At 36.9% G+C, this 25,696-nt stretch overlaps 1 protein-coding gene across 2 annotated transcripts in view; it reads left to right on the top strand.

The window, feature by feature from the left end:
- Positions 1 to 407: 407 nt before the first annotated feature.
- Positions 408 to 25,696, top strand: part of Tesk2 (testis associated actin remodelling kinase 2) — a 132,765-nt gene continuing 107,476 nt past the window's right edge. The window contains exons 1-2 of one of the 2 annotated variants that reach the window (XM_077791055.1): positions 408 to 708; positions 7,311 to 7,380. The gene's annotated coding sequence lies outside the window, so the exon portion shown is untranslated. The remainder of the gene's footprint in view (positions 709 to 7,310; positions 7,381 to 25,696) is intronic. The other variant, XM_026397738.2, reaches the window with a different exon arrangement.

The raw sequence follows: 25,696 nt of genomic DNA, 5'->3' as shown, positions 1-25,696 counted from the left end.
TCAATTACCGGTCTCTTCTGTCTTTTTGGCATTTTGATTGGCCCATCTTGTTTTTACTGTCCCGCCCCAGAGGCTCCTGGACTTGGATTTCCCCCAGGTGTATTCTCCCCTCTTGGGTTCCGCCTTTCCAACACACTGCCTCTTCTGTTTTTACCTCCATTTCCTTTCTATTGGTTCCCTTCGTCCTCCAAGAGTTGGCGCCTAGGGCTGTTGATTGGCTTCTCTGGATGCCCATTGTGCCCGCCCTCATACCACGTGGCATTCCTAACGCTAATTGGGCAATTCCACTGGCTCCATTATTAAGGATTGGCGGTTGATTGGCTGCTCTGAGGGAGGGCCCGAGAAGAGGGGCGTGGCCATCCCAGGCACCTCCCCCAGCCCCGTGCCCCAGGCGTTTCAGTCGCTCGCGGCTGGAGAGCTCAGTGGAGCTTCCAGCTGCCCTATGGGTGTCGCTTTTTGGGTCGTCCTGGCCCCGCCAAATAGGCGCGGGTAGACGCCCCGACTTCGGGGCCATGGCAGTAGCCTTCTCGTCCTCCGCCGCCGATAGTTCAGCGGAGACGCCCGCAACTGCGCGAAGGACCCCCACCGCCTCCGCGGGCTAAAAAGCCGCTGCCTCGACGGAATTGTGAAGACTACTATGCTCGGTCTTGGACGCTGCCTCCCCTTCCCGCCCGTGCAAATATCCTTCGGCTGCTCAGTCCGCCTCAGGTAAAGTCAGGAGATGCGTGAGACACGAACCCGGGACTTCCCGGCCCGCGCGCGGGTGCTACCACTCCTCGGCCCCCGAGTATTGGCTCACGGGTCGCTTAGCACCCAACAGGACTCGGTGGCTTCCCAGAAGTCCTCCACACAGAACACTCCCCCTCTTGGTCCCTTGCTCTTTCTCTTCTCGCTTCTCCCAGGTTCTCGGGACCGGCACCCGCTTCTCTTATCAGAGGCCGGGAACCCATTAGAAATCATCGCATGTCAGAGAACTTCCTCAATTTTAAGATTCAGGAATCCTTCAATTCTTGGAAAACTGTTTGTGAAACCTCCAGCTCCGCAGTGGGAGCCTCCCTTAGAACCCATTCGTGCATCAAGTCTGGACTGCTTCTCAAACGTACTTCCCTCAAACATGCTCTTCCCTCGAAATCGTCCACTTCTGCCTTCGAAAAGATACTTCCCTCCCCTCAGATACCATTGTCACCCCCTTTCTCCCTTGTCGTCTTTGCTCTCCTTTTCCCTTCACTTTGAAGACTTTGGAGTAAGCCACCATTCAGAGTTAGCCAGAAATGAAAGCTGGGGTTGTCCAATTAAAAAGCCTTTCAATTTATACCTCCGAGAAAAACTCGCTAAAGAATTGGGACTTTCTGTAGGCATGTGAAATATTGAAGGTTTGTGACCAGAAGTTTGATGTGATTGAATTATCTCTGGTGAAAATTGTGCAGGAAGTATTCAAAGTGAAGACAGGAGGCCTAGGCAGAAAACTAATGTGCTAATCTGATGGGAGAGGATAAACTGACATGGTGTGAGGAAAATGAGAATACCACCCAATACCAAGAGGTTTCAAAATAGAGTTGAGAGGGGTCCTTTTTTGGCGAGGAAGTGAAGTTCTGATGTGGCTTATGGTATGAATTGTGTCCTTAATAGAAATAGAGACTATAAAGAAGCAAGTCTAGCTGGGTGAGGTGCTGCTCACCTGTAATCCAGCAACTTGGGAGACTGAGGCCAGAGATCACAGGTTCCAGGCCTCAGCAATTTAATGAGACCCTGTCTCAAAATAAAAAAAAATAAAATAAAATAAAAAAAGGAATGGTGAATTTGCTCACTGGGTGGAGTGCCATGGGTTCAATACCAAGTATTGCTATTAAAAAAAAAAAAAAGGAAAAAAAAAAGAAAAAACTTTGAGTGAAGGCAGTGAATTGGTTTTTGGTTTTGGATGAGTTGTTTGAGGTGTGTGTATTTGTTTCCATATACACAAGTTGGGAGAAAGGTTGGAACTGAATACAAATTTAAGAATCAAGAGACTATATTGGGCTGGAGTTATAGCTCAGTGGCAGAGCGCTTGCTTAGCACATGTGAAGCACTGGGTTCTATTCTCAGTACTACATAAAAATAATTAAGTAAAATCAAGGTATTGTGTCCATCTACAACTAAAAAAATTTTTAAAAAGAGAGACTATTGATACTTGAAGCCTTAGTATGGAATGTTAATACTGAAAGAAGAGGAAAAAAGGGCCCTGAACCAGAAGAAGCACCATTGTTTGAAGGATAATAGACATTGAAAAAGAGAAAGTAAAGTAATGGGACAAGAAATTAAACAGAATGGCATTATTATAGAAGTCAAAGGAAGAAAGTTTCAAGTGGGAAGAGAATGACCATCAGTGTCAGGTGCTACAGAGGTCAAGTGGAATAAAAATTAGAAGCCACCAAATTTAGCAACTAGGAAGTTACTTATTTCCTTTGAAAGGCAGTTTTGATAGTGTGGCAAGGATGTCAGTAGTCAGGTCATGATATATGATCTGATTCCTCTTGTTTGAGGAATAAATGGGTAAAATTACTCTTCTAATAGTGGTTATAGCCAGGCATGGTGGTGCATGCCTATAATCCTAGAAGTTCTGGAGACTGAGGCAGGAGGATTGCAGGTTCAAAGCCAGACTCACCAATTCAGCAAGGCTGTAAGCAACCTAGTGAGAGTCTTTCTCAAAATGAAAAGGGCTGGGGATAAGGCTCAATGGTTAATGTCCTTCGTTCAAAAAAAAAAAAAAATGGTTGTGAAGGAGAGCTACTGGTAGTGAGACTAGTTTTTATTGAGAATTTGCTATATGCCATGTACCATAAAGATGGTTTATAGAGCTGGGTATGGTAATGGACACCTGTGATCTCAGAGACTTGGAAAACTGAGGCAGAAAGATCTTAAGTTCAAGACCAGCCTAAGCAACTTAGTGAGACCTTGTCTCCAAATAAAAAGGACTAGCTAAGTAATTCACTGGTAGAGCCCTTGGGTTCAATCCTCCGTGCCTTAAAAAAAAAAAAAAAAAAAAAGTTTTATATATCCCTATAGCCTGTGCCTCAGTGGTAGAACACTTGCAAAAATATGGTTACCTGTAGACAAGAATTTGAACAAGGTCTACCTATTTGTGAAATCTGTGTTTCAGATTATGACGTGTATATCTTTTTAATGTGGGTGAAATGTAGGTTGTTTGGTAAGTTTACCTAGAACCTAACGTTGGGCATTTCTTTTTGTCCTTTTAAATTTTATTTTGAGAATTGAACCCACAGGTGCTCTACCACCGAGCTTCATCCTCAGTTCAGCTTAAGTTGCTGAGGGTGACCTTGAACTTGTGATCCTCCTGTTTTAGCTTCCAGAGTTGTTGGGATTATAGGTGTGTACCACCATGCCTGGCTGGTTTGTTTTTTCATACACACACACACACACACACACACACACATACACACACACACACAAAATACCTTTATTTATTTATCTTTATGTGGTGCTGAGGATTGAACCCAGGACCTCACACATGCTAGGTGAATGCTCTGCCACTGAACCACAACCCCAGTCCCAAAGTCAACCCTTTTTTTTTTTTTTTTTTTGTGTGTGTGTGTGTGGTGTGCTGGGGATTGAACCCAGGGCCTTGTGCATTCGGGGCAAACACTCTGCCAACTGAGTTATATCCCCAGCCCCTGGCTAGTTTTATTTAATTGTAAAACAAACACATGTGCTCATTCCCTTGCTTATTTAGAATGAAAGTTTACTTATTTTTAGTGTTTTCCTCCTGTGTAAAAGTGTTTATGGATATATTCTTAGTATCATACATTTCATTTTGTACAAAATAAATGTGTTTGAATTTGAAATCTTTATTTTTTTTAGTTGTAGTTGGACACAATACCATTATTTTGTTTGTTTATTTTTATGTGGTGCTGAGGATCGAACCCAGTGTCTCACACGTTAGGTGAGCATTCTACGGCTGGGCCACAACCCCAGCCCTGAATTTGAAATCCATGATAAGGACTTTTATGGGAATTTCATCTTTTTTAAAAAAATTTTTTAATATTTTTTAGTTGTAGTTGGACACAATACCTTTATTTCACTTATTTATTTTTATGTGGTGCTGAGGATCGAACCCAGGTTCTCACATGTGCGAGATGAGTGCTTTACCGCTAAGCCACAACCCCAGCCTGGAATTTCATCTCTTTCTAGTTGATGAAACCCAATTTTTATGTTGTATTGTGTGGGTGATGGTGAATGTTGTGGACCAACAATGGGTATTATACTGTTTCCCAAGTCATCAAATGGAAATGACTTCAGTGTAGTCTCACTTGTGTTATTTTTGCTGAGCAATCAGGGAGTGGTTGTTTCAGAGAAAAGCCAACTTAGAATTTTTGAATCTTCCATTCCTGAACATTTTATTTTCTTTTAGTTTTTTTGTGATACTGGGGATGGAACCTAGGGATGTCTTACCACTGAGTTACATCCCCAGTTCTTTTTTTTTAATATTTATTTTTTAGTTCTCGGCGGACACAACATCTTTGTTGGTATGTGGTGCTGAGGATTGAACCCAGGCCGCACGCATGCCAGGCGAGCGCGCTAACACTTGAGCCACATCCCCAGCCCCATCTTTTTAAAATTTTTTTATTTTGAGGATTGGGAATATAGCTCAGTGGTAGTGTGCCTGCCTTGCACAATGAGGCCCTGGGTTTGATCCCCAGTACCACATACAAAAAATTGCCTGATGTGGTGGTGCATACCTGTAATTTCCATGCCTTGGGAGACTGAGGCAGGAGAATCACAAGTTCAAGGTCATCCTCAGCAATTTAGCAAGACCCTGTCTCAAAAATTAAAAGGGCTGGGAATGTAACTCAGTGGTAAAGGCTCCTAGGTTCAGTCTCTAATACCAAATCAATCAATCAGTCAATAAGTTTTATTTTGAGACTGGGTTTTGCTGTGTTGCTGAGGCTGGTTGAACTGAACTGGTGATTCTCCTGCCTTACCTTCACAAGTTGCTGGGATTATAGGCACATGTCATCATTCCAGGCATTCTTGAATATTTTAGAAAGGCAGTATGATCAAAAGAAAAATATTGAAAGTTTCATCCCATGCCTTTCCCCCATCTGCCCCGTTCCTTGTCCTCTTGCAGTGATCTTTTTTTTCCATTGTTGGGGATTGAACTCAGGGCCTCTTGCATGCTTGATAAGTGCTCTGCCACTTTTAGCTAAAAATGCATCAACATCCCCTATCTTTACATTCTTTTAGACTTTCTTGAGGCAAATGCTTACAAACATGGGTATATAATTTTATTTGTCCCACTTTTCATGTAAAAATCCTATGGTTCCCCACTGTTTTGCATTGCTCTCCATCTGCAGTCTTGACTTTTCACTTAATATATCTTAGAGACTTTTCCAGGTCAGTGCATAGAAAGCTTCCTCATTCTTTTTTATTTGTTTTTAAGTACTTGTATAGTATCCAATAGATTTCCATGGAATGGATGTATCATAGTTTATTTAACTAGTTCCTCATTATGGATATTTATATTTCAGTTTACAAATGTTACAAGCAATGTTGTATTGAAGACCTTTGGACATGTTGTTTTACATGTGTTCCAGGGTATTTATGGGATAAATTCACAGAAGTGGAATTTCTAAGTTAAAGTATATTTGCAGTTTTCATTATGAAATTTATTGCTAAATTGCCTTCTTTAGAGGTTGTTCCTATATACATTGCCTGTACACTCACTACATTGGCTGTATTGTAGCTAATATTTATATAATGCTTACTATATGCATGGGCACTGTTCTTAGTGCTTCACATACATTACCTTATTTAATCTTAGTGAAATTCCTATGAGGTAGGTGCTTTTATTACCTCTGTTTTTCAGATGAATACACTAAAGAATAGAAAATTTATATGACTTGTCCAAATCACACAGCTAATTAAGCAGTTGAAGTTTAAACTAAGTACTCTGGCTCTAGGATCAGTGTTGTTAGTGTTATGCCTTGCTGTTATCAAACTTGAATTTTTGCCAATCTGATAGGGAGAAATTGTACCTCAGAGTAGTTTTAGTTTTTAAAAAATTATGCTAAGTATCTTTTTATATGTTTGAGTTATTTCTTTTTTTGTTTGAGTTATATGTCCTTTTTCCTTAACTACCTGTTTAAGTCTTTTACTTATTTTTCTGTTAAGTCATATATCTCAATTTCCTATTGATTTGTAGGACACCTTATCCCCTGCCCCCAGAGCTGGGGATTGAACTGAGGGCCTTGAGAATGCTCTTCCATGGAGCTACACCTCCAGCTCTATTGTGATATTTGTCTTCTGTCTTATTCCCACATGGAAATTTTGTATTTCTATGTAGGCTAACTTTTCAAACTTTTCTTTATGGCTTTTGGATTTTAAGTTATAATTAAGAGAGGCCCTCTGAATTTCAGTTGTTAGTTTTTTAATCTCCCCTGCAGGGTCAAGAAAACAGAATTATTGTGAAGGTCAAAGTGCTTTGTGAATTGTAAACTGTAAATCATTATACAGATTAAATATGATGTTATTTATTAATTTGTCTTTTGAACAAGTTGTACAGAGGCTGTCATCTTTTTGCTTGCATTAAATAGAATAGAATGATACAGCTGGGTGTGGTGGTTCTCTCCTGTAATCCCAGCAGCTCAGGAGGCTGAGGCAGGAGGATTGCAAGTTCAAAGCCAGCCTTAGCAAAAGCGAGGTGCTAAGTAACTCAGTGAGACCCTGTCTCTAAATAAAATACAAAATAGGGCTGGGGATGTGGCTCAGTAGTCAAGTGTCCCTGAGTTCAATCACCATACCAAAAAAAAAAAAAAAAGAACGATATAACTTTCATCTGCAATATGGAAAACTAGGATGGTATTGCTCTTATGATTGTTTTCCTTGGATAATTTGCATGGGATTGTTTTCTACATGATTTCCACAATGATTAAATCCTGAAATATTTTTGCATATTTTAGTCTTACTGTTCCTTGTATTACAATTTGACTAAAAGTTATTAATATATTTTACTTTCGTATTAGCTATGGTTCACAAATTTATATACTCTTACTTTTGGTACCAATCTTACTGACTGTTAGGAATTTACAATTTGGGAAGGCTAAAATAATTTTTGTAATTATCAAAGAAATGCATATTTATTAAGGAAGAATTGGGAAATTGGAATGATTTCAAGGGAGAAGATAAAAGTTTATCAGAATCTGTCCATGATTTAATGAGTTAATAACCAGTGTTAACATTTTGGATGTCCTCTTAGAATTCTTTTTTTTTTATTTTTGAGAGAGAGAGAGAGAGAATTTTTAATATTTATTTTTTAGTTCTCGGCGGACACAACATCTTTGTTTGTATGTGGTGCTGAGGATTGAACCTGGGCTGCACGCATGCCAGGTGAGTGCACTACCACTTGAGCCACATCCCCAGCCCCTCTTAGAATTCTTACTGTGTATATTCTTATTACATATATGTATAGTATCAAAACCAACTCTCCAGGCTTGGCATTGTGCCTGTCTCCTAGGAGGTGTTAAATAAATATTTAGCACTTAATTATAACTGACTGAATGAAAGAGTTAATTTTTATTTTTGTATTGAAGATTGAACTCAGAAGTGCTTCACTACTCAGTAACATTCCTTTCTCTTTTTTGGGGGGGTAGTACTGGGGATTCAACTCAGGGTCATTCAACTACTGAGCTACATTTTCACCCCTGTTTTGTATTTTATTTAGATACAGGTTCTGACTGGGTTGCTTAGCACTTTGCTGTTGCTGAGGCTGACTTTGAACTCGCAATTCTCCTGCTTCAGCCTCCTGAGCTGCTGGGATTACAGGCATGGGCCACCGTACCCTGCCTCCCCTGCTCTCCCTTTTTTTTAAAATAGTTTTTTTTTTTTTTTTTTTTTTTTTTTTTTTAATGGTGCTGGGAATTGAACCCAGGGCCTTGTGCATGCGGGGCAAGCACTCTACTATCCCTAGCCCCTCCCCTGCCCTTTTTGTTTTTTTGGTACTGGGGATTGAACTTGGTGGCACTTAACCACTGAGCCACATCTCCAGCCCTTTATTGTATTTTATTTAGATACAGTTTCTGAGTTGCTTAGCACTTTGCTAAGTTGCTAAGGCTGGCTTTGAACTCAAAATTCTCCTGCCTCAGCCTCTGAAGCTGCTGGTATTACAGGTGTGTGCTACCATGCCTGGCTTGTTTATTTTGAGACAGGGTCTTGCTAAGTTGCTTAGCGCCTGGTAAGTTGCTGAGGATGACCTTGAACTTGCAATTCTCCTGCCTCAGCCTCCTGAGCCACTTGGATTATAGGAGTGTGATGTTGTGCCCAATTAAGAATTTATTTTTTTTAATATAGAAAGTATGGAATATCAGTGTCCTATTTTCTTTTTTCTCCACTGTATATTTTAAAAAATTGTTTTTTAGTTGTAGATGGACACACATTATCTTTATTTATTTTTATGTGGTGCTGAGGATCGAACCCAGTGCCATAGTCCCAGCCCCTCCACTGTATATCACTTACATTTTGACTTATGTTGTAGTATTGCAATTTCTGTGTCACAATTCATTTGAAGGTAATTTCAAGTCCAGGCCCGCATGGAGCTCATAGTCCCGTGAAAGAGACAGGTAACCTACAGTTAAAAATACTATATGATAACTGTAATAACAGATTTGTATAGAGCATTATGAAAACACAGAAAAAGGATATTGAGGAGTCAGAGAACACTTCCCACATGAGAGGATTACTTGAGAGAGCCATGTGGAAAAAACTAGAAAGAACCCCTCAAGGAGAAAGAGTATTAAATGTGTAGGCACTCAAGTGTAAGCAGGGCCCTACAAAAAACTCTATATTTGGAGTAGATTGTGTTTGTGGGTGGAGAAAAAGAAATAGATGGGGTTGGAGATGTGGGTAGGGGTCAAAGGAGGAAGAGCCTTTATATGACACATGAAGGCTTGTCAAAAGTTTGCTCAGCCTGGAAGATATATTGGAAGAGGTGAGAGGGGAGGTAGGAAGACCAAAAGATATTAGTTGAATACCAAATAAGTATAGTTTAAAAGTACTACAAGAGCTGGAATGAGGTGAACATCACTTAAGCCAAGGTAGGAATGGAGCCCTGCATTAGAAAGGTGGGCTAAATCTGGAGGGTAAAAAATGATTGCCATTTTTTTTTGGGGGGGGTACCAGGGATGGAATTCAGGGGCACTCGCGTTCCATCCAGTTGAACTATGAGTCACACCCCCAGCACTGTTTTGTATTTTATTTAGAGGCAGGGTCTCACTGAGTTGCTTAGCCACCTCACCTTTGCTGAGACTGGCTTTGAACTTGGGATTCTCCTGCCTCAGCCTGCTGAGTTGCTAGGATTACAAGTGTGAACCACCATATCTGGCTATTTGTTTTCTTCAATTTCGAGGCAGGGGCTCAGTAAACTGCTGAGGCTAGTCTTGAACTTGTGATCCTCCTATCTCAGCTTTCCGATTAGCTAGGATCTTGTGCTAGTGTACCTAGGTATATCTTTGGATTCTTAAAAACCACATAACTCTGTTGGCATGATAAAGCTCTGTTCTTATTGCAGTATCAAAAGCTCAGGAAAAACATTAAAAGCTCTCTTAAACTTCCATGATTAGAGCTGGAGGTGTAGTTCAGCGATTGATTACATAACATGAAGGCTCTGGGTTTGATCCGAAGGACAAACAAAAAAGTTCCATAACTACATTATGAAATACATCTCTAATTGAACTATATTTGTTTTTCCTAAACTTTCATTAAAAAGAAAATATATAAAGGAAGCAAACCCCTATCGGAGGAAATATCAGCTAGTATGCTACAGTTAATATAAATCAGTTTAATCACTACATTTTTTTGCATTTGTATTTCCATACAGTCATAACCGAGTGTTTTAAGAGGCTCAGGATCGTTATACATTGATATTATGTGCACCATGCCATATTTTTTGGGGACACAGTACATTTATTTATTTATTTATTTTATATGGCTCTGAGGATCAAACCCAGTGCCTCACATGTACTAGGCAAGAACTGTACCCACTGAGCTACAACCCCGGCTCTACGTTTCTTATATCAATTAACTAATATTCCATTTTATGCTTATAGATGGAATTTATCATAATGGAAAGTTTAGAATTAAGAGTACAGAAAAAATCATAATCTTTTTACCCCCAAATAAATGATAATTCTGGTACAATTTCTTTTGGTACATACTTTTACACAGTTATAATTGTTTTATCAATTTTTTTTTGTTTTTTGCCCTTCCCTTTTTTCGTTTTATATATCAGTTTTATTTCACATAACTATATAGTCTCAACTACTATTATGGGAGGAAAAGGATGTTTTTTTTTAGTTTCCAACCCTTTTCTTGTGTGTGTGAGATATTGGGGATTGAATCCAAGGTATTGTGTATACTAATTCTCTACCACTGAGCTACATCCCCAACCGTTGTTCTAACCTCTTTAGCTTTTTTAAAAAGTATTTTATTTTTAATTTTTTTTTTATGTGGTGCCGGGGAATGAATCCAGTGCTTCACACATGCTATGCAAGCGCTCTACCACTGAACCACAACCCTGGCCCCTAACCTCTTTATCTTTATTTAAAAAAAAAAAAAGAAAAATAGCTGGGCACCATGCAGCCTGTAATCCCAACAATTTGGAAAGCTGAGGCAGGAGGATAACAAATTTGGGACCAGACAGAGCAACATAGTAAGACCACCCCATCTAAAACAACAAAAGTAATGCATGATAATTGTAAAAAGTATCAACCTAAGAGAAATGTATGATAAATGAGTCTCTTATAATCCATCAAGATGACAGTTTAGTATATATATCCTCTAAATTATTTTCTAGGTTATACTATTTTTTTTGTTTATTTAATAAAATAAAAACAAGCCAGGCACAGTGGCTCATGCTTGTAATCCCAGCAGCTTGGTAGGCTGAGGCAGGAGGATTCCAAGTTCAAAGCCAGACTCAGCAACTTAGTGAGACCCTGTCTCAAAATGAAAAATAAAGGGCTGGGGATGTGGCTCAAGCGGTAGCATGCTCACCTGGCATGCGCGCGGCGCTGGGTTCAATCCTCAGCACCACATAAAAATAAAATAAAGATGTTGTGTCCACCAAAAACTAAAAAATAAATATTAAAAAATTTCTCTCTCTCTCTCTCTCTCTCTCTCTCTCTCTCTCTCTCTCTCTCTGTTAAAAGAAAAAAAGATCTGGTAGGGAGGGCTGGGGTTGTAGAGCACTTGCCTAGTACATTTGAGGCACTAGATTTGATCCTCAGCACCAGATAAAAATAACTAACTAAATAAATAAATGTATTGTGTCCATCTACAACTGAAAAAAAAAAAGATACAAATAAATAAAAAAAAAAAAATCTTGGGATGTGGCTCAGTGGTTAAGTGCCCCTGGGTTCAATCCCCAGTACCAATAAATAAAAAATAAAAACAAGATTGCACTTTGCACATTCTACTTTGCCACTTTTCTGTTGTCATTTCCAAGAGATGTGGACATCTTTCCATGTCAGTATGTATAGAATTTACCTAATTCCTCTTTTATTCCCTTTTTTCCTCCCACCAGTCCTGGGTATTCAACCCAGAATGCTAGGCAGGCTCTTTACCAGTGTAGCTTAGAGCCATATTCCCAGTCCTGCTTCATTCTTTTAATGACTACACAATGTTAAAGTATATAAATGACTATAATTTAATTACCCTATTGCTATTGAAGGATGTTGATTATCTCCAATTTTTTCTATTAACAAAAATGTGTCAATTAGTATTCTGGTATATATATCTTTCTGTACTAACAATAACTATCTTGATTTTTTTGAGGGGAATGTTGGAGATTGAATCCAGGGTCTCATGCATGCTAAGCACATACTCCACTACTGATCCCCCATTGTCATTAAAAAAAAATTATTATTTTTTTTAGTTTTAGGTGGACGCAGTATCTTTATTTTATTTTAATGTGGTGCTGAGAATCGAACCCAGTGCCTCACGCATGCTAGGCGAGCCTGCTACCACTTGAGCCACATCCCCAGCTCCCATTGTCATTTTAATAGCTATAAAATATTCATTTTAACAGAAATAATACATTTGAGAAAGGAAATATGGATGAATAAAAAATTATTTGTTAAACTTTAGATAATCTTTCATGTTATTAATTTTGTTTTTTTATCCAATTCCTTCTTTAACCTTTATAATGAAATCTAAGAAATGTTAATCTTGAAACCCACATAACCTTATAATATTTTAGCATCTCAGATCATTTGAATAGGGTCCAGTATCTGTCTCATGTCATTTCATGTTTCGGCGTAAAAAGTTATAGATATACTGAGAGAAACCATTGAGCTATATCCCCAGCCTTTCCCATTTTTGTTTTCAGGCAGGGTCTTGCCAAATTACCTAGGTTGTCCTCAAACTTGCTTGATCCTCATTGCCTCAGCCTCCTAAGTAGCTCGGATTACTGTGCCCTGCTGAAACTATACACACACACACACACACACACACATATATATTTTTCCCCTTGTGATACTGTTGATTTAACTCAGGGGCACTCTACCACTGAACTAAATTCTTAGTCTCTCTCTCTCTCTCTTTTTTTAGTAATTATTTTATTTTATTTTATTTATTTTTATGTGGTGCTGAGGATCGAACCCAGGGTCTCCCATGTGCTAGGCAAGTGCTCTACCATTGAGCCACACCCCAGCCCCAAGCCTTTTATTTTTTGTTTTGCTAAATTGTTGAGGCTGACCTCAAACTTGAAGTCAACTTGCCCCAGCTGAGTAGCTGAGATTACAGGAGTGTATTACCATACACAACTAAAACCATGTTATTTGTATCTAGATTGTGCAAAACAATCTATGGTCATACATGAATTCTATCCTAGGTATATCACACATGTAATATTATGCATTTTTTTTGCTATTTTAATTATTCATTTATTTTTGGTACTGGCATTGAATTCAGACATCCTCTATCACTGAGCTGCATCCTCAGCCTGTTTTATTTTTTATTTTGAGACAGGATCTCCTTAAATTGCCCAGGCTGACCTGGTATTTACAATCTTCCTGTTTCATTCTTCTGAGTCACTGGGATTACAGGTGTGCAACACTGCACCCAGCTTTTGCTATTATATTTGAAAGGGATTTAAAAAATTTTTTTTTTTTTTTTTAGAGAGTGAGAGAGACAGAATTTTTTAATATTTATTTTCCATTTCTCGGCGGACACAACATCGTTGTTTGTATGTGGTGCTGAGGATCGAACCCAGGCCGCACACATGCCAGGCAAGCTGCTACCGCTTGAGCCACATCCCCAGCCCTTGAAAGGGATTTTGATTATTGGACAGCAATTAAATTTGTGATTTTTTTTTTTTTTTTGGGTGGATGTGTGTGTGTGTGTGTGTGTGTGTAATGCTGGGGATTGAACCCAGGGCCTTGTGCAAGAGAGTCAAGCACTCTACCAACTGGCCTATATCCCCAGCCCAATTAAATTAGTTTTTGAAAAAATTTATATTTTGTGTTGCTGGGGATCGAACCCAGGGCCTTGTGCAAGAGAGTCAAGCACTCTACCAACTGGCCTATATCCCCAGCCCAATTAAATTAGTTTTTGAAAAAATTTATATTTTGTGTTGCTGGGGTTTGAAGCCAGGGCCTCGAGTGCATGCTAGGCAAAATACTCTACCACTGAGCTATCTTTCCAGACCCACTTGATTTCCTTTTTAAAATTATTTATCTTCATTCATACTTCTCTGTCCTAACTACTGTGACATTAACACTTCTAATAATTTCATTAGCAATTATTATTATTATTATTATTATTTTTTTTTTTTAAAAGGAGATAGTTGGGAGATAGGTTGGCCAGAAGTCGGTTTTTCTTTCTTTTTTTTTTTTAAAGAGAGAGTGAGAGAGGAGAGAGAGAGAGAGAGAGAGAATTTTTTAATATTTATTTTTTAGTTTTCGGCGGACACAACATCTTTGTTGGTATGTGGTGCTGAGGATCGAACCCGGATTGCACACGTGCCAGGCGAGCGCACTACCGCTTGAGCCACATCCCCAGCCCCATTAGCAATTATTGTACTGTATTATGTTCATTGTATCTTTCTGGGTGACTGAACGCCTGGAGAAGTGAAATCATTTTTTATTCTGTCCTGTATATTCTTCTCCCAGAGAGGCAATATTAGTATAGTGATTAATAGTATAGCTCTGGGCTCAAATCCTGGCTCTTTCACTTCTTGACTATGAGATTGGACTATTTATCTTATTCCTTTATGCCTTTGTTTCCGTATTTGTAAGGTGAGGATAAGAGTAGTATCTTTTTTTTTTTTTTTTAAGGAGATCAGGCTCTCCTTAATACCTTCCAAAAATACATTTAAATTCCAATTCCAATGTGAAGAATAACACAAAATTGTATAAATAACTTATTGACAACAGGTTACTTTATCTACCTAAAGCATTGAATGATGTGAATAAATGCCAACCATATTTGTTATTGTTATACAAAATCTGAGACTTTTGCTATATGTAATTTTAGTTTGGATGTCACCAACTTGGCAAAATGGTTTCCTAAGCTTTACATTTAACTAAGTTGAACTTTTAAAGTACAATTTAGAATCCAGAGTGTATGGTAACAATAATCACAGGTCTGCATGGGTTAATAAAAATCAAATGCTAGCCTTAAATCTCTCATAACTTTTAGCAAACAGGGTTAATCATCAGAAATTGGCTTTGTCAAAGCAAACTGATATAAGATAGCTCTTCAAAAGACAGTGTGGCCCTTCTATGTCGGATACAATGTATAAAAAAGAGCACTTATTGGTTGTCTTGCCTTTAAACATATATAAACTTTTACTTTATAAACTTTTATAAAACTTTTAGACAAGGTTTAGACAGTTCTCAGATGCATCCATATACCTACTCACATATATTTAGGATGTCAACTATATTGTTATAACCTAAGGAATAGTTGTTTCTTAACCAGTAATCATTTGACTTTAAAACAAATACAAAATTATCCATAATGAGAGCAGATCAATGTTTCAGACTTTGCTTCATATCAGTATATTAAAGTTCAAAATAACTTTAACTGAGTGTGCTAATTATAGCCAATTAAATCAAACACAACTTTTTGAGATTTACTTTCTGCAAACCTTCTGCGACTTACTTGAACACTCACAACTTCTTTACAACCTTAGTTTTGCCCACTTTCATCTTGGACTTTAGCCCAAGAATATTACTTCCCCCAAATACTTTCTCATCCAAAAATATTTATTTTACCTTCTGTTTTTCCATACTAATATATATTTCTATACCTACAACTTTCTTTTATCTTTTCTAGTTTTGGACCCTTTCTTAAATTCATATATTTTTGGGGGTGTGGGGTACCAGGGGTTGAATTCAGGGGCACTCAGCCACTTAATCACATCCCCCAGCCTTTTAAAAATATTTTATTTAGAGACAGGGTCTCACTGATTTGCTTAGTACCTCATTAAGATGCTGAGGCTGGCTTTGAACTGGTAATCCTCTGCCTCAGCCTCCCAAACCTCTGATATTACAGGTGTGCATCACCACACCTGGCAAGAAATAGTAGTATCTATTTTATAGGACTGTTATGAATATTAAATATAAAGCACTTGGAAAAGTTCTTGTATTATAATAAATGTTGAGCAAATATAATACCATCTATAATGTTAATATATAGTAACATCTACATATTAGTCTTTGACCTGATAGGAGCCCAGTTAATATTTGATTGAGTTAATAGAGGGAATTCCTGAATTGGTCAAAAGATTGAATTAGTTGACCTCTAAGTGCCTTTACAGCTTTCAGCCTAAATTTCTGTTTTGTGTCATAGCTTAACCTTTGGCCCACGGATGGTAGATTCTAGTTACGTGGCAAATATAATGCTTATCCAAAAGAGGCTAATGCACTTTTAAGGACTGGCTTTTGATCTGTCTGGCACTAACATATGCCATTGTGTATATTCGTGTCTAATTAAATAGGGGATGCCAGTTTTTATGCTTGAATGCCTTTTGTTTGAATGGAAACCGCAACTTATTATTTCACATCAGGATGGCAAACTCAGCAGTATTGCTTTTATTTTTAATTAGGCAGTCATCCTGAAATGTGTCTGTATTTGCTGCGTTGGTCCATAGAAAAGATAACAGCTGAGCAGACCTGTCATGTAGATTTGCCATGTGTTTGGTCTTGAAACACAACTAATATGCTTGTCAGTATTTCTGTTCTGGAAAATGAATGAACAGTTTCCTGGGCTACATATCACTCTTAACAAATCCTTATTTCATTTTGGATTATTTAGGGGATTTTAAAATTATAAAAATAAAGTATGTTTACGATATTAGCATGCTGTGTTTGCATTCTTTTTCTATTTTTTACACTAGGATATAAAAGTTCACTGATAACTCAGAAATCCATTTTCCTTATTTTGGGGAATTTCATTACCAACTCTGAACACCATGATTCCATATTTAGATGGACATTGAAGATTTTTGGTTGCTGATTGATAGTGCCATATCCTGCTATCTGTGGTTGGTACTTTTTCAGTGATGGTGATAGTTTTTCAGGATTATATTTGTGCTTGCAATACAGTGAATCTTCATCTATTTTGAGTTGTTACATTTTTCCTGTCACCTTGGCATCCATTTTCTTAGAAAGTCTGTTTGAATTAATGCTCATTTTTTATGTCTGAAATGACGGAAGGCTGATGGAGTTATCTGTGCATTTTTTTAGTGTCTCTATTGAGGCAGAATGGAGAAAGCTATAGCTTCTCTAGCTAATTTACAAATAATTTTTTAAAAATATTTTTATCAGTTGTTGGTGGACCTTTATTTTATTTACTTATTTATATGTGGTGCTAAGAATAGAGCTCAGTGCCTCACACATGCTAGTCAAGCACTCTACCACTGAGCCACAACCTCAGCCTCACAAATAATTCTTTATAGAAATTTAGCCTTAAATCTGAGGATATAATCTGTAGTGGGAAGCGCTTGGGTGTGGGAATGATCAGATTTGAATCGTAGGTTTGTCACTTGTTTGTGTTTGAGCAAGTCTTAATTTATCAGGTTCTTAAATTATTTAAAACCCTTTACATTGGAAATGATAATACATACTTTACAGAGTTGTTACAAAGATTAGAGGTAACAAATATAAATGCTTTGTAGAATTCATGGGCCATAGTAAAGGATGGCTGCAGTTATTATTCAAAAGCATTTAAAAACCATTAAGGTTTTTTAATTTTAAGTTTTTTTTAGTTGGACCTTTATTTTATTTACTTAGTTATTTATATGTGGTATTAGGAATCGAACCCAGTGCCTCTTACCATGCTATGGCAAACACTCTACCACTGAGCTGTGACCCAAGCCTATGTTTTTCTTTTTCTTTTTTGGGGGCAGTACTGGAAATCAAATCCAGGGTCTTGGGCATGCTAGGAAATTATTCTATGCATTCTATCACTGAGCTATATCTCTAGCCTTTCAGAAGCATTTTAGATAGTAGTATGACCTGAGAGTCCTAAAAAGCTTCCTTGATTCTCTGGAAAATGATTTGTGGAATTCTCACTGTGAAAAGATAAAATATATAATATTGGTCATAGACTATTTAGTTAATATTTAATTTAATTAAAAAAAATTTTTTTTTTTTGGTAATGGGGATTGAGCCCAGGAACACTTTACTACTGAGCTACATCCCCAGTCCTTTGTTTCTTTTCTTTTTTTTTTTTGGAAGTAGGGTCTTGCTAAGTTCTTGCATTTGTTATTCTCCTGTCTCAGCCTTCTGAGTCTGTGAGATTAAAGGTGTGCCACACCATGTGTGACATCTTTTTTTTTTTTTTTTTTTTTTAATTGGTTCCTTTTCATACTAATTTCTTCAACCAAAGCTTTTTTTTTTTTTTGTATCAGGGATTGAACTCAGGGGTACTTGACCACTGAGCCACCTCCCCAGCCCTATTTTGTATTTTATTTAGAGACAGGGTCTCACTGAGTTGCTAAGCACCTCCCCATTGCTGAGGCTTTGGACTCATTATCCTCCTGCCTTAGCCTCCCAAGCCACTGAGATTACAGGAGTGTGACACAGCTCAACCAAAGCTTTTTAAAAAATATTTATTTTTTAGTTGTAGTTGGACACAACACCTCTATTTTATTATTATTTAAAAAAAATTTTTTTTATATTTTTATTTTATTTATTTTTCAGTTATTGGCAGACACAACATCTTTGTTGGTATGTGGTGCTGAGGATCGAACCCGAGCCGCACGCATGCCAGGCTAGCGCGCTACCGCTTGAGCCACATCCCCAGCCCTATTTTTAAAATTTTTATGTGGTGCTGAGGATTCAACCCAGGGACTTGCACATGCTAGGTGAGCGTTCTACTGCTGAACCACAACCCCAGCCCTCAACCAAAGCTTTTAATGTACCTTCTTTGTGCAAGACAAATCAACCCCAAGACCCCAAATCAAACTAAAATTAACCTTAGAAAGAAACTGCCTATGTAGAAAAAAGTTTTAAATTTTTTTTGATTGTTGATGGATCTTTATTTTATTTATTTGTATGTGGTGCTGAGAATCGAACTCAGTGCCTCACACATGCTGGGCAAGTGCTCTGCCACTGATTTACAACCATAGCCCAAAGTTTTAAATTTCTACATTTATAAATATTGAAGTTGAAAGCACATTAACTAAAAAATTATCTGGGGGCTGGGGCTATGACTCAGTGGCAGAGCATTTGCCTAGCATGTGAGAGGCACTAGGTTTGATCCTTTGCACCATATAAAAATAAACAAATAGGGCTGGGGATGTGGCTCAAGTGGTAGCGCACTCGCCTGGCATGCGTGTGGCCGGGTTCGATCCTCAGCACCACATACCAACAAAGATGTTGTGTCCGCCGAAAACTAAAAAATAAATATTAAAAAATTCTCTCTCTTCTCTCTTTTCTCTCTTTAAAAAAATAAATAAAGACATGCTATCTACTTAAGATTATCTGTGTGTGACCTTGTAAGCCACAAAATTTTGTTTTTTTTAAAAGATTACTAAAGGCTATTTCCTAGTCTAAGAACAATAATGATTAAACTTTTCTAACACAGTGTTTCTCAATTGGGGCACTACTGGCATTTGAGGCAGGACAATTGTTTGTTGTGCAGGACTGTTCTGTGAATTGTAGGACATTTAACTTCCCTGGCCTCTGCCCACTAAAATCCCACACTTCTGCCATTGTGACAATAGCTCCTCCGTAACAAGACAACTCTTCACACCCTAGAAATTTTTACATGCTCCTAGTGAGAACCCTTGGGACTCAAACTAAAATATTTTTAGTGAAGCAGATCAAATATTATCATCAGTTTTTCATTTAAAACTTTTTTTTTTGGTAGTTAATAGATGGACAGAAAGCCTTTATTTTATTTGTTTATTTTTATGTGGTGGTAAGGATCGAACCCACTGCTTCACATGTACTGGATAAGTGCTCTGTCACTGAGCTACAGCCACAGCCCTCAGTTTTTCATTTTTAAAATCCAAATATTTTATGGTATTGGGGATTGAACTCAAGGGTGTCCTACCACTGAGCTATATCCCTAGTTCTTTTTATTTTGTATTTTAAAGTAGGATCTTCTAAGGTGCAGAAACTGACTTTAAACTTGTGATCTCCTTCCTCAGAGTCCTCAGTTGTTGGGATTACAGGTGTGTGCTACCATGCCTTTCTAAAAATCCAAGTTTTACAAGCTTAAAATTAATTATTCTTACTTGATCAACAAAGTCTAATCTCTTGGACCAAGTAGCTTCTTTGGAATTAAATAGCATTTTTTCCTAATCCTATATTTCTAGTAGATATAAGAGTAGCTATCTCTGTGTCCAAAAAAAAAGTTTGTTTTGAGAAGCACTATTAATATCAAAAGATAATATTCCATAAATCAGACCAAAAGATGTAGAGGCAGAAAATATCTTAAATTCTCACATTTTTCTATTATTTTCTGATTTTAAAATTTATAATTTTCAGATTAAAAAAATAGAGTGTGGTTTTAGAGTGTGTTCATATACACTTTTATGCAGTTTTTTTATGGCTAATTAAATTTTATTAGACTACATTGAAAGCCATTTATAGCTTGTTTGATTTCATTTAAAATGTGATTCTTTTGTATACTGGCTAAAGGAACAAGAGTCATGGTTTGGAAATTTTTTCTTTCTCACTACATCTCCAAAATGTAAGGAAGGGCACTGTACTTTTTATCACTCATTTCAGCTGTTTAGTAATTAGTATTACTTTAGTATGTAAGAGAAGGTTCTACACTAAATACCAATGTTTGCTATGCACTCTATTACATTTTAAATTTATGAACTTGAGTAAGTTAGGCTATCCAAAAATTTCCCCAGTGTTTTGAGGTTTTAGCCTAAGATATAAATACTCCCTGAACCAAAAAACTGTAGTAGAACTGTTGGAGAATAATAGTTTAAAAATCTGAAGACTTGGCTTGCATACTGGGATGCTATTTATTTGCCAAATTATTTTCAGTTTTCTTGGCCTAAGTATACTCCAGAGCTTTGTATTAGCAATAGACTGTTAAGCCTTTTTTTAAAAATGAAAACATTTTAAATCTAGAAATGAGTGCAATAATAATAAATACCACCTATAATTAATTAGTATTTCAAAAAATAAATAATAAACAGTTGTGTTGTTATAGGTTTATTTTTTGAATAAAAGGAAACTAAACATTATTGCTGTAGTTGAAGTCTTTGTTTTCCTTATTTCTCTCTTTTCCCCATTAAGGCAACAACTATCATGAATTTAGTGTCTATCTAGTTCATATTTTTAGACATTCACTATAAATCAATCTATTTATCTATAATATTTTAATAGAAATTGTGTATTTACTCTTTGGCAGGGACTGTTCGTCTAATCAGTAGCCCTATGTTTATTATAAGGATTAAAAGAACATATATACTATATATATTATATATAAATATATATAAAATACCATAATGTAGCTACTGCTTTTATTTTCATTTTATGGATAGGTAGAAAGATTAAATAACATGTCTGTATCCATACAGCTGCAAGTTAAATTCTTCCTTTTTTTTTTTTGTTAGTACTAGGGAATGAACCCCAGGGTGTTTTACCAGTGAGCTACATCTCTAGTTCTTTTTAAAATTTTGTGACACGTCTTGCTAATTTGCTGAGGCTGGCCTCAAACTTTTTTTTTTTTTTTAGTTGTAGCCAGACATAATAAGTTTATTTAATTTCTTTTTTTATGTGGTGTTGAGGATTGAACCCAGTGCCTCTCATGTGCTCAGCAAGAGCTCTGCCACTGAGCCACAACCCCAGCCTGGCCTCAAACTTTTGATACTCCAAACTTTTGATACTCGTACCTCAGCCTCCCAAATTGCTGAGATTACAGGCATGTGCCACCATTTCTTTTTTTTTTTTCATTTTTATTTTATTTTTTTTTATTGTTGGTTGTTCAAAACATTACATAGTTCTTGATATATCATATTTCACACTTTGATTCAAGTGGGTTATGAACTCCCATTTTTACCCCGTATACAGATTGCAGAATCACATCAGTTACAGAGGGGATAGAGAGAAGAGGGGAGGGGAGGGGAGGGGAGGGTGGATAGTAGAGGATGTGCCACCATTTCTGAATGTGCAAGTTAAATTCTTATTTGAACTGAGATTGTTTGCTTTATAGGCTATGATGTTTGTTATTATGTTATCCTATCTCTTTATAGTAATATAAATACATATTGTATGTTTTTAAAAAAATACATTTAAAAAATAAAAATGATACACCATAGGGAATAGTCGTCCAGTTTTTTGGGTAACTTAAAACTTTTTTCAATGAAATTTTAGTGATACCACTAACCAAACTTGCTCTTTTACCCTATTCAACATTGCTTTTGAAACTATATCTATATTGCTAGGTATAACTTATTATGTGAACCCTGTATAGTTTACTGATAAATATACTGTAATTTATCTATTGCTCTTATGGATGAACTTTCAGTTGTTAAATCTCTTCTCCTCCCCTTATTACATAGAATGGTGAAATGAAAATTCTTGTTCAGGTCTTCTGTACTTATATGTAAGAGTTTCTCTTAAGCATAAAATAAAAAAATAGTTTTTCCGTTTTGAAAAGTGCTATGAGCAAAAATACAACACATTTTTTCCAAAATAAAAATATCAAAATTGACTATGTACTATGCTATTATAAAACTTGTAAAGGGCTTCTACCAAACCTCCTCAGTTTCAGTTAACAGTTCCTTACCTCCTCCTACTTAGCTAAGAATATAAAACAAGACCTGTTGAGCTGCAACAAGCAGTTTTGTCTCTCATGCTTTAATATAGAGAACTATGATCTGCCACCCCCAAGAACCCTGAGGGCACAGGAGGTGAATAATGTATTTCATTAAAAATGAAATATATCTCAAACAATAGAAAGTCAATAGATGAAAAACCTGTCAAATCAGTTAGTTAATTTAGTACACAACTATGTTTTATATATTCAGTTTCACTTTAATATGGCTTATTTTTCTTTGCTTTCATTTTTTTTTTTGTTAATATAGCTTATTTTTCTAAAATTACATTTTCCCCCTTCTTTTCTGTTTCTCCCAATTACATTAGGCCTGGACTTCCTCTATATTTAAGTCTTTGTCTTTTTTTTTTTTCTATCTAGATGACTAATTAATTCCTTACATTTTTTATAGTGGAAAATATTAAACTAAGGAATAATGAAATGGAAAAATTTTGAGCTTTGGTGCTGGTTAGAGCTTGGTTCCAATTTTGGTTCTGCCAGCTGTGTATGCTAGACAAGTTACGTAATCTCCAGAGTCCACTTTTCTTTTTCTTTTTTGTATAATACCTTGGTGTGGAATGTTTTAAGGTTTATTTTTTATTTTATTTATTTTTTTTTAAAGAGAGAGTGAGAGGAGAGAGAGAGAGAGAGAATTTTTAATATTTTTTATTTTTTAGTTCTCGGCGGACACAACATCTTTGTTTGTATGTGGTGCTGAGGATGGAACCCGGGCTGCACGCATGCCAGGCGAGCGTGCTACCGCTTGATCCACATCCCCAGCCCTGTTTTAAGGTTTAAATGAAAAAATGTTAGTAAAAATCCTGGAGCTTTAAAAACCAACAACAAACCAAGTTGTTAATACCCCTCTTCTGTAGAGGATCCTCAACTTGTAGTGTACATAAGACTCATTGTGGAGCTTTGTCAAATTTCCAGGCCTCACACCAGAAGATTCTGATTTACTAGGTCAAGAATGAGACCCCACACTCTGGTTTAAATAAATTCCACAGGTAATTTTGAAGCAGATGATCAATAGACACACTTTTTTTTTTTTTTTTTTTTTTTTTGTACTGAGGTTTGAACCACTGAGCCACATCTCTAGCCCTATTTTGTATTTTATTTGCAGACAGGGTCTCACTGAGTTGCTTAGCGCCTCACCATTGCTGAGGCTGACTTTGAACTACTGCTTCAGTCTCCCAAGCCACTGGGATTACAGGTGCGCACCTGGCTCCAGACAGACTTTTTTTTTTTAATATTCATTTTTAGTTTTAGGTGGACACAATATCTTTATTTATTTATTTTTACATGGTGCTGAGAATCGAACCCAGTGCCTCACGCATGCTATGCGAGCAGGCTACCACTTGAGCCACATCCTGACAGACTTTAAGAAATGCATTTCCTTGGTTCTTTTATTCCAAGTCTAGTTTTGTTAGTAAACAGTTTATAGCATTTACACTTTCTTGGCCTGATTTTCAAGTATAAAACGAATGACTACTTGATAATCTCAATTGACTGTCAAATTAAAAAATAAAATTTTATGGTACCTAGGGATTGAACCCAGGGGCACTTGATCTCTGAGCTACATTTGTAGCCTTTTTAAAATTTTTATTTTGAGACAGGGTCTTGCTAAGTCGCTGAGGCTGGCCACAAATTTGTGATCCTCCAGCCTCAGCCTCACTAGTTGCTGGGATTACAAGTGTGTGCCGCCATATCCAGTTTGTAAAATTAAAAACTTTTGATTTTGTAGCCCAAAAGTTTTGTTCTTGTGACCTTAAACTTTTGATTTATTGATCTTAATGCCACTTTTTTGTCAAAGGTTCAATGGAGGTAGAAATGAAATGTTTTTATTCTTTGAGAACTTGGATTATTCTTCTTTCTTTGAAGATTCAGAACTAGCTTAAGCAGTTTTTTTTTTTTTTTTTTAAATTTTTTTTGAGAGGTGTGAGAGAGAGAATTTTTAATGTTTATTTTTCAGTTTTTGGCGGACACAACATCTTTGTATGTGGTGCTGAGGATCGAACCCAGGCAGCACGCATGCCAGGCGAGCGCGCTACCGCTTGAGCCACATCCCCAGCCCCTTAAGCAGTTTTTAAGAATACAGGTCTGGTGGCAAAAGACCTTTAAGTCACAATTAAGTTAAGTCTCAGGAATTGGGGACCAGAGCACAAATAAGGAAATTCAAGATCCCTCCCTCCCCCCACCCCCTTTCTTTGCAAGTTGGCCTCAATAATCTCTTGATTTGTTTTTTGCCTTCCAGCCTGCATGGTAGAAAATGAGTGGACAATAGTGCCTGACTTTACATAGTCTCCATTTTTATTTTTTTATTTTTTATTTTCTTTTTAAAGAGAGAGAGAATATTTATTTTTTAGTTTTCAGCAGACACAACATCTTAGTTTGTATGTGGTGCTGAGGATCGAACCCGGGCCGCACGCATGCCAGGGGAGCGCACTACCGCTTGAGCCACATCCCCAGCCCATAGTCTCCATTTTTAGAAAGCACTTATATTTAGGCTGGAATACATTAATTCCAATTCCATATTGTCATAAAAGCAACTGTGAATGGTGCATATTGAGTAGAGTGCTGCTTCTGGTTATGGCAAGACGTGCAGGGTCATGTTGTAAGGGTGGCCTTGAGATCCCTGCCTTGATTCTCATGGTTGAAGGTGGAGGAGGGAGGCTGGGTAGGTATTCATCACATTTATGAAGCATCTCACTAATTGAACACTCATAAGGTTGTATTTTGCAATGAAAATCAAAGAAGACCGTCCCTCCACACAAAAATAAAACCCACAAAATCAATTTTGTATTTTGTTTAGAACCCTTATAATCTATTCTTTGGGGAAAAAATGAAAGTATGGAGAAATGGCTAAAAGAAAAAGTGAGCTTGGGCCTTTTTTCTTTAGTTATGTAAATGCCAGGTGGAATGAACTCTTCTATTGTCATTTCTACTGCACTGTGTTGTATAATTAATAGTGAATTTTTAGATTGCTTTTGGATATAGTTTTCTTTTTAAATTAAATAACATAATTTTGAAGTTTCTTTGTTTTTTAAATATTTGGACTTAATTTTTCAAATTAAGAACATTATGTGATGATGCAAGGGGGATTGGTAGGAGCACAGGTTTTTGAATCAGTCTTGGATTTTAATTTTCTCTCTACCATTTAGTGACTCTGTAGTTACATGATCTCTCTGTGAAATGAGCATAATAATCCTTATCATGAAATATTTGAGAATCAAATGACATGATATAGGTTAAAGCTCTTAGACTAAGAGCATGCTCTGCCATTGAGCGACCACCCCAGCCCATGTTTTTATAATCTTTCCTAGAAAGTCAGTGGTAATGAATGATGGATATTATCATTGTTATTTTGTTACTGAGAATGTAATTGATCACCTTATATTCTATTCATGTTAAAGAGTGACTA

Source organism: Urocitellus parryii, chromosome 11, assembly GCF_045843805.1.
Source record: "Urocitellus parryii isolate mUroPar1 chromosome 11, mUroPar1.hap1, whole genome shotgun sequence".
In the NCBI taxonomy this organism is placed as follows: Eukaryota; Metazoa; Chordata; class Mammalia; order Rodentia; family Sciuridae; genus Urocitellus; species Urocitellus parryii.
This window is presented reverse-complemented; position numbering and strand designations above follow the sequence as displayed.